The 10232-nt window shown below is 44.9% G+C and overlaps 2 protein-coding genes across 2 annotated transcripts in view; both read left to right on the forward strand.

Annotated features, from left to right (window-relative positions):
• The window catches only part of LOC123522125 (zinc finger protein 699-like), an 85584-nt gene that overhangs the window by 21210 nt on the left and 54142 nt on the right, over nt 1-10232 (forward strand). The gene's annotated exons all lie outside the window — the stretch shown is intronic.
• Nucleotides 4677-10232, forward strand: part of LOC123522138 (zinc finger protein 564-like) — a 131917-nt gene continuing 126361 nt past the window's right edge. The window contains exon 1 of the mRNA XM_045294004.1: nt 4677-4993. The gene's annotated coding sequence lies outside the window, so the exon portion shown is untranslated. The remainder of the gene's footprint in view (nt 4994-10232) is intronic.

The following is a 10232-nucleotide window of genomic DNA, read 5'->3' on the forward strand; positions in this document are numbered from 1 at the left end:
AGGACCTGTCTGTGCGCGTTTACCTGTCAGGACCTAGGCCCCGGTCCGCGCGTAGGAGTTGTGCTTTGCTTCCTTACTTTTCAGTGTTGTGATTTCTTTTATTTCAAGGTGCTGGACTGTGGCCTGCCGGCCCAACATCCTTTCTATTTCCCTTATTCCTGAGACTACGGCTCAGCTTGACTTATAGTTGAAGACCCCAGAGTGTGCAGCAGTAGAATTCCTCATCATGGGATGATGCTGTCTGATTGCACGTTATCTGGCGTTTTCCCTGGGACACAGTGCGCGGTCATGTGACGAGTGCTCCGTCCGTGTAGCCAAGTGCCTCGGATAAAGGCGCAATTCGTGGTCACTGAGCTGTGCCTGGTGGAGCACCCCCTCCATTCTCACGGTTAGGGTGCCATGTGACTTCAGAACTACTCCTGAGGGTCTCTGGCTGCCCCCTGTGTATGCCCCCCATGGCCGCCCTCCCATCTTCCATTAACAGCTGAGCCCAGACCTGTTGGGGTTCTTTTCGGTTCTCTTCTTACCACTCCTGTGAATCCCATGTGCCGTGAGTGTGCTTCCTCCATTTCTTCCTGTGTGTAGTCTCCTGTTTAAGCGCATCTTTTTTTTTTTTTTAAGTCATTTTATTGGGGGCTCTTATAGCAATTCATAGGAAGCATCCACGATGAGCCTGGGGCACATCTGGGAAATAATAACAAACAAATCAATCAAGAAAAGAACAGGAGCCGACCTAAGGCAGCGTCTAATACTGACATCTGTGCCACTTTGAGCCAGAAACTACAGTGTGACTCCTAACATCCATTAACCACCTGATAGGAGCAACTTTATCAGTGCATACAGTGGTGAGAGAGGAAAGCGAGCGCTTAGAGCACAGTGGCAATAACAGTCATAGGAGGAATACTTGAAACAGAACACCAGGCTCTTTAAAGCACAGCAAGAACAATCGTTTCAGGAAGGCATTATCAGTGGCTCTGCAGTCGTGACGTTGCTGTTGTTTGCTGCCATGGAGTCAGTTCCAGTCATAGCAACTAAGTTATGGTCCCTGATCATGGGCCCTCTCTCTGTGGCTCCTTATTTACATAGCTCTGCCCTTCATACACCTGTGCCTGTGGTTCCATTTTGAAGGTCATTCCATATTTTCAGATGATAAAATCTTATAAATAAAAGTCCCATTTGGAGGAGAAAACAACGGGACCTACATTTCCATCAGGACATATAAGAGGGGGTGGTGGGAGAAAGAAAGTGGTGTTAACAAATCCAGGCAGAGGAAAAAACAAATGATCCAAAATCGATGGTGAGGAGGGTGTAAGAGGCCTGTTTGGGCTTGTTCAAGGGCAATGTAACCTAGAGGAATTACTGAAATCCAAATGAAGGCTAGTGGGAAAAGAGTAAAGTAAAAGGAAACAGAAGCAAGAACTAAGAGGTAAAGGGCATTTATAGAGTTCTAAATATAGGCATGTACCTATGTAAATATATAGAGGATGATAAGGAAATAGATCTATGTGCATGTATTTATAGATTTAGTATTAAGGTAGCAGATGGACATTGGATCTCTACTCAAGTCAATGCAAGAACACTTTGTTCTATCAATAGCATTCCATGATGCTCACCTTCCCAACAGGATCACTGAAGACAAAGCGGGTACATAAGCAAATGTGGTGAAGAAAGCTGATGGTGCCCGGCTATCAAAAGATATAGATAGCACCTAGGTTTTTAAACGCTTGAAGATAAACAAGTGGCCATCTAGCTGAGAAGCAACAAAGCCCTCATGGAAGAAACACACTGCCTGTGTGATCATGAGGTGTCGATGAGATCAGGTATCAGGCATCAAAGAACAAAAAATCATATCATTATGAATGGTGGCGTGTGGGCTGGGGACCCAAAGCCCATCTGTAGGCAACTGGACATTCCCTTACAGAAGGGTCACAGGGAGGAGACTAGCCAGTCAGGGTGTAGTATAGCAACGATGAAACATACAACTTTCCTCTTCTTAAATGCTTCCTGCCCACCCACCCCCACTACCGTATCATGATCCCAATTCTACCTTACTGTCAGGGTAATCCTGCCCCTAACACACCATGCAATTGTACAGTGATATTAAGTAAAGATTGTGGTAAAGTCATAGTATGAGAGATAGAAGAGAGATTGAAATAATGGAGTCGGACACATTTAATGGTAGCAATGCTCACCTCAGCCTCACTTGGTGGTCCACATGGAGAGAGCGAGATATTTAATACTAACCAAGGCTTTTATATTCTCTGGGGACATGCAAGCTCCTTAGTTACAGGTGAAGACATACATCACAGGAAAGGGTTGTGCTATAGGTAATACAGTAATGGGAGAGGGGTGATCTAGGGGTATACATGCAATAGGAAGGGGAGGGATTGGGGGTATACATGTGGCAAGATGGGCCGATCCTAGATTCAGGATGGCAGCCTAACTTTGGATGTCACTGAGCCAGCTTGACCTGTTCCCTTGCTCAACTAGAGACTATTATCAGTAGGATGTGAACTCCACCTACAGGAACCAAGCTAATGGTAGCAAGCCTCAGGGAGAAGTAGCCCATTGTCCTTAGCAGCAGGGAGCAGACCTACCCAGGGTGGGACTAGACAGTAGCCTGGCAGCTGACTGCCTTAAGGGAAGTAACTTCACAATCATTTGCCATTAGCTGCAAGCAGTGTCCTAAGTCTAACATATATTTGGGGGAGATGATTTGGGAGAAATCATTCTGTTTCCCATACCTTACAAATCTGGCTAGACCAGAGGATGTACACTGGTACAGATAGGAACTGGAAATACAGGGAATCCAGGACAGAGCCCCTCAAGACCAGTGGTGGGAGTGGCGATACTGGGATGGTGGAGGGAAGGTGGGGTAGAAAGGGGTAACCGATTACAAGGATCTACATTTAACTAAGGTGACCAAAATTAAAGTGGGACACCATTGACCACGGGGCGAGGGGAGGGGTTCTTGATTAAAATTTTGGTTTATATGGACCAAATAGACCATTCCCTAGCTTGTCGTGCATTCTTTCCAAAATTTGGGCCTTTTTTAAAACGCCAAAAATCAGACTGTCTCACCAAAAGCGGGATGTCTGGTCACCTTACATTTAACCCACTCCCTGTGGGACGGACAACAGAAAAGTCACACGTGAAGGGAGACAACGGACAGTGTAAGACATGACAAAATAATTTATAAATTATCATGGGTTCATGGATGGGGTAGGTGGGGTGGGGGAATGAGGAGCTGATACCAAGGGCTCAAGTAGAAAGTAAATGTTTTGAGAATGATGGCGACAAATGTACAAATGTGCTTGACACGATGGGTGGATGGATTGTGATGAGTTGTATAAGCCCCCAATAAAATTATTAAAAAACGATTCCCAAGAATCCACCAAGTATTAGGTCTAATAAATGAACTCAGCAAAATTGTAGAAGGTGGTAGAACATGCAAAAATCTCCTGCAGATCTGTACGCCAACAAAGAGCTTTAACAGGTCTTGAGGATACCTTTCCATTTATAATAGTGTCTAAAGGGCAGGGCAGGTGGTGCCACACACCTGGGAGTAACTTTAAACACAAGGGAAATACTTGTGCATATGAAAGTATGACACACTATAGAAAGAAATCAGAAAGATTTACATAGATGAAAGTATGTAAGTGGAAAGGCCTGGAGATTCCTTCCAAAATGCCCCAGCTACAGAGTGCCCTGCAGAATCATGTTCTATTCAGCAACACACACACCCGCCCCCCTTCCAGAACCAGATCAGAGACTATCCAGAAATCATACATACAAACTGCAGATCATGGAAATATTTAGGAAACATGTCAAATTATTTACTTTTCACAATATATGAATTTCTACAACTCAAAGCTAACCATAAATGAAAGCTGACTAAAGAAACCTGTATGAATATTTTCTGCAAAGAAGACACAAAATCAGGTTGACTGAAGTAAGTGTGTGGACACACACACTTGTTGTGGTGTCAGTAAGCTCAGGAGAAAAAAGATGGCCAAAGTCTTTAGGGAAATATAAGTCAAACCCAAAATAAGGTCCCACTTCAGGCCCACCAGGATGGCTGTCCTCAAAGTTAACCATTTAAAACAGTACTGCCGCTGTGTGGAACATTCGTGGAGTCTCAAGTTGATGTGGGACTGAGGGTTCACGTGGGGCATCGGGCTTTGATTCCCCGCTTGCATGATCCAGTTCCTCACAGCTTCTCTGAGCTCAATACAAGCAAACCCAGCCCTTCTTGGGTAATCTACAGAAAAGTGATTGTGTGTCCTTGGTAACTCACATTAAAAACACATCTACAAGAGTATGTACTGTTGGTGTTGTCCGTGTTGGCGTTATTTTCACCATATGATAGGAGGCGAGAGAAACATGCATCTGTTTGGATTGAGCCAAGTATATAGAAACTCAAACCTGTTTCCATGGAGTCCACTCTGACCTCTAGTGACCCCGCGATACCAAGTCAACAGACTCCTGCTGCACAGTGTTTCCAGGGATGTGCATCCTCATGGAAGCCGACTGCATGCAACACCTTTCTTCAGTGGGGCAGCTGGTGGGTTCCATTGGTTGACTTGTGGGTTAATAGAGAGACCTTTGAGACATGATGCCACCCAGGCTCCCTGTCAGGTGTGTAGACAGGTCTACCCTGGGAGGAAGCTCTGCCCAGGGCAACAGCTGAAACCCAAGAATCTGACAGCCCCTCCTTACTCAACACTGTCACCTTCCATTTCAGGTCCTAGGCTTGGTGAACAGAGAGCCAGTCAAGTCTAGACAGCTGGAGACCAAGGATGACGGTTTTGGACTTTCATGAAATTCCAAGCAAGGGTTTGTACTGTTCTGCCTGCATGTGGACCAAACATCATTCACCTGCTTCCAGACTGCCCAGTGGCTCTGCCTGCACTAGCAGCCCTCTTCCTAGAGAGACTCCTTGTGCTTAGAGAGCACATTCACGTGCACCTCCAGAAGCTGTAGCCAGGAAATGGTGAGTGCTACAGAGTCCTGGGACTTTTAACTGGATGGAATTATTCGTGGCTATATACTCCAAGGCCTGGAGTACTTCTATCAGGTTTAAGAGTGGTTGGAAAGACCAAAGGCCTCAACCCTATGAATGATCTTAGGGCCTTCCTCCCGTTTCTGGATATTTCCTGCACACATACGTGGTTTTTCAAGCCTTGTATGCCTGCGATCACCTTCCACACATGACTGGCCTTACATGGCCCCATCCTGGCCCTTAGTTCTCTCTGTTGGCTGACAGAACCATGTACTAGAGTCTGAAGATAGATTTGCCCCAATTGAGGAGGCTGAGTCCAAGGCCCAGCAGAGCCATTCTTGCCCCAACCACAGTCCCACCTCTGCCCCTATGTGGTGTGGTAGCTAAGCTGGGAGAGAGTCAGTGGGATAAAGTGCTGATTGTTAATCAGGTTCAGGGGCGGGGCTTGGGCCTCATGAACTCTTCTATGAAATCATTTGTGGCAGCCAGGGAGCCCTGCTGGGATCCGTGTGAGTTCTCCAGATCCATCTGTTCAGGGGAGGTACTTTTTCCTAGAGGCTTTCAGGTGTGTGAGAGACATTTTTTTCCCCCCATCTTAAGTATTAGTCCTCCCACCATTTCTGCCTAGACCTGGTAGTTAGTCTCTCACTTTCATCTGCTCTGCACAACCTGTAATGGAATGCATAAAAAGATGGTTTTCTGGATGAGGTCAGCATGTGAGCTTGATACATTTACCTTCTTTAGAGTTTACAGTTTTCATTGCAAGAAAATTTGTAGATTAGCTTGTGTTTCTGCTGAGAAATGTTCAGTTTAATGGGTGCAAATTCTAAAACTCAAAAATGCTTATTTGAACTGACCTAAGAGAAAAAATGAAATAGTGAAGCATGCTATTTATCTTCCTCTCTCACACATAGGGTAGCTCAGTATTTATGCTTGCTTTTTAATTCACAAAATTTCCTGGAGTTTTTATACCTATGTGTTGTTGTTAGGCGCCATCCAGGTGGTCCCTGCCGTCTTCTCAACGTTCTTATGTTTGAGCACATTGGTACAGCCACTGTGTCAGGCCATCTGTGGGATGTACAAAGGCTTTTCCCAGCTTGTCTCCCCCAAATATATGTCAGACCTAGGACACTGCTTGCAACACATGGTAAATGATTGTAGCACACTTGGAAGTCAGCTGCTTACAAGTTTTCTCCCTGAAGGCATTCAGCCATTCAGAGCAATCAGACTATTGTCTGTCCCACCTTAGGTTGGACGCACACCCTCCTGATAAGGGTGGTGATTGTTTCCTGGAGGGCCCAGAGAAAAGATCTAGACCAGTGGTTCTCAGCCTTCCTAATGCCCTGATCCTTTAATACAGTTCCTCATGTTGTGGTGACCCCCAACCATGACATTATTTTTGTTGCTACTTCATAACTGTAATCTTGCTACTGTTGTGAATCATAATGGAAATATCTGATATGCAGGATGTATTTTCATTGTTTAAAATTGGACATCATTAAGGCATAGTGATTAATCCTAAAAAATGATGTAATTATATATCGTGAAATATTTCTTTCTAATTACAAATAAATGAAATTTTGTCTTGAAGCATGGTGTAGCATGGGTAATAGTATTCACGCTGGGTACTCGTATGTGAGCTTATCTGAATGTGGGTGAACCCACCTGGAGACAGATAGAGGAGCCCTGTCTCGGTTGGTGACCCCTGTGAAAGGGTCATTGGACCTCCAAAGGGGTCGAGACTCACAGTTGGAGAACCGCTGGTCTAGGACAAGGTTAGGCTGCCATCCTCAACCTAGGATATGCCCATCTTGTCACATGTGTACCCCTAATCCCACCTCTTCCTATTGCGTGTCTACCCCTAGATCATTCGCCTCCCATTGCTGTATTGCCCATGGTGCAACCCCTTACTGTGTGTGACGTATTGGTTACCTGTAATCAGGGGCGCTTGTGCACCCTTCTGTATATATAAGCCTTGGTTAGAAATACAGCCTCTCCTCCTCCCACTTTCTGTGCAGACCTGGCTGCTGAGATCACGGCCATCCAGGGGCTGAGCATGCTACCATGAAATGTCTGACTCCTTTATTTTATTTTCTTTCCTACCTCTCCTATCCTCTATGACTTTACTATGATCTTGATATATTAGTGCTGTACACGTACACCTCCAACCCCCCACGATTGTCAGAGGTTGGTTACTCTGACATCCATATTGTTGAGGGCCTTACTCTTTTTAGTTGTCCCTTACCAAGCATGATGTCCTTATCCAGGGACCGGTCTCTCCTGACAGCATGTCCAAAGTAAGTAAGACGAAGTCTGGTCATCCTTGGCTGTAAGGAGCATTCTGGTTGTACTTATTCCAAGACATATTGTTTGTTCTTTTGCCAATCCATAGTACTTTCAGTATTCATTGCCAATAATTCAAATGCATCGTGCTTCTTCCGTCTTATCCAGTGCCCACCTTGGACATGCATATGGGGCAGGCCATTCAAAATTCCTTGGTTTGGGTCAGTCACACCTTATTCCCCAAAGTAATCCTTCTTCAATGCCCAAGGCCAGATGTTATTTGATCTCTTGACTGCTGCGCCCATGAGCATTGCTTGTGGATGCAATCAAGATGAAATTCTTGACACCTTCAACCCTTCTTCATTTATTGTGTGACCCACTGGTGCAGTTGGGAGGATTTGGGTCTTCTTTTCATTGAGTTGAAATCCATACTACAGGATGAAATTCTTAGTGTTAAGTTCTTACAAAGCTGCTAGTCAGGTTAAGCTGCTGGCAGATCTCTGCTAGCCACAGGCAAGGGTCTTGACCAGCTTTCTTGTCAGATAGATATTATTGTAGTCGTGATTATACTGGATCGAAATTGATACTTGGTCAGTTGACCCCCCCTCCCCCCCGCCCCTTTTGAAATCATTTTATTGGGGACTCTTACAGGTGTTATCACAGTCCATGCATACAGCCATTGTCTCAAGCACATATGTACATATGTTGCTGTGTTAGACAGGGTTCTCTAGAGAGATGAAACCAAATTGCTGATAATTCAATATATTTATTTATAAAGATAGATATATAACAAGAAATGAGATGTTAAATCATATACAGATAAATATATAATACAAGAAATGAACAGTTAAATTAGGAAGCACTACAAATAGCTCAGTGCAACTCACTGCCGTGAGAGAGATGTGAGAGACTAGCAGTCCTTCCAGTCCAGTCTGCTGCTAGATCTTCCTCTATTTATAGAGAGAGCTAGGCTACGTCAGCACAGCAGCCAATCAGAAGGCAGGTCACCAACTGCCAGCCAGGTCACCAACTGCCAGTCCCCAGCTCCAGCGATCTCTTAAAGGGACCTCAACTTACAGCGACACAGTCCATAGGCTAGGCGTCCCACAGGTCGTGTAGCCTGTAAATTGAGGCACAGGACAAGCAAGGCAGCTGCACACTGGTCCGATGATCAAAGAGCGAGAGACAAGAAAGGTGAGACTCACTAAGGCATTTATCTCTCTGCCCTTCAGTTAATCCCACTTGTGTTTATCGGCCAGGCTGGCACAATAAACTCTCTCAGTTGCCATCATCATTTCCAAAATATTTTCTTTCTACTTGAGCCTTCCCCCACTCCCCTCCCTCCCAGTTGACCTCCCTCTTGACCCAACCTGAAATTCTTCTGGGTATAAGTATTTCTGACAAAAATTTCTCTCCCAGTCTTTTAAATATTCATGATGATCATCTTTCTTACTCACTATTTGTATAGTGAGCTGGCACCGAACAACAACAGCATATCATGCATAAGTGCATATACTGTCCGTGTCTGGCTTAAATAACAGGAATTTGGATTTCTGATGATATGTAGACTTTGTCAGTTTTTATGGCCTCCCAGTGTGTTCCAATCTGAACTCTTCTCCTTCCTGTCCGAAGATTATTACTACGTGCATTTGATGACTTTACTTTTGCTAGGATTCTTATTGTTACAATAGACCCTGAACTGTTTTGTTGTTTTATTTTCATAACAACATCCTGTGTTGTCATCTCTCTGTATGTGTGTCTGTGTGTGCGAGTGAATGTTTCCACAGCAGTTCTAGTTCCCATTCAACAACTTCTACACAATTAGTTCTATGAGATAGATTACAGTCTTCACAATTCATGAACAGACTCATGGGTCTGCTCTCATTGTTCACTTTCCATGAATCTCATTTTCCTGCCCTTTACAATTTCATCATTTCTTAAAATTATTGTGGTCCTTTAGTCTCAAAAAGTGGTATTTATTGGTAGCCAGTCTGTTTCAGCCAAGCTGAAAGGTGGCCACCGGGCTCATTGCAGTTCAGGTTTTAAAGAGCTTCTTGTGCCAATAGTCTACTGGAGGCCTTCACTTCCCTTTTAAACCAGTAAAGCTATTGCTGGTTTTTGTTTGTTTGTTGTGTAAATTTGAGATTCTGTTCCACATGTGCTCCCGTTTTCTCAAGGCCCATCCATTGTAGCTGGGTGACGTCATGGCCTGTGGTGTACCAGCCCAGGATGAACTCATTCGGAGAGACATTCTCGTGCAATCCTTACATGTTCCTCGCAAATTCCACGCCAACAGACACTTTCTGTTCAGATTCATTGTGAGCCACTGAAAAGCATTGCTACTGTCCACTGAATGCTCATGGACACTGCCCAGCAGGGTCCCAATAACTGGGGCAGCACCCTGGTTGCTTCCTTCATAGCTGCCCATAATGGAGGCTAAAATGACCAAGTGTGCCAGGAAAGAGTCCTGGGAGCAGAGGCCAAGGTGGCAGAGGTGCCAGCATGTGCACTGGGACTTCCACTGAGGGGGAGTTCTGCCATCGCCAGTACTGCTCTCCTGTCAGGCGATGACAGGAGCTCAGTCTGAGCTGGAGCTGGGGCTGGACGCAGGCCTGGGTTGGGACCAGGAGATACTGCTGCATCCAGTGCTGTGACAGGAGTGGCAGGAGGAGCACTGGCTGGTGGAACCAGTGTAGCCGTCTTGTCGAAAGAGGACTCAGGACTGCTTTCTTTTCTTTTCTTTTTAAATCGTTTTATTGGGAGCTTGTGAAACTTTTTTTTTTTTCTTTTTCTTTTTTTTAAATTTTATTCGGGGCTCGTACAATTCTTGCCACAATCCATACATACATCCATTGTATCAAGCACATATGTACATTTGTTGCCCTCATCATTCTCAAAACATTTGCCTTCCACTTTAGCCCCTAATATCAGTTGCTCATTTTCCCCC

The sequence above is a fragment of the Echinops telfairi genome, unplaced genomic scaffold (genome assembly GCF_000313985.2).
Source record: "Echinops telfairi isolate 266 unplaced genomic scaffold, ASM31398v2 ScPeMD7_2565;HRSCAF=3150, whole genome shotgun sequence".
NCBI classification, from domain to species: Eukaryota; Metazoa; Chordata; class Mammalia; order Afrosoricida; family Tenrecidae; genus Echinops; species Echinops telfairi.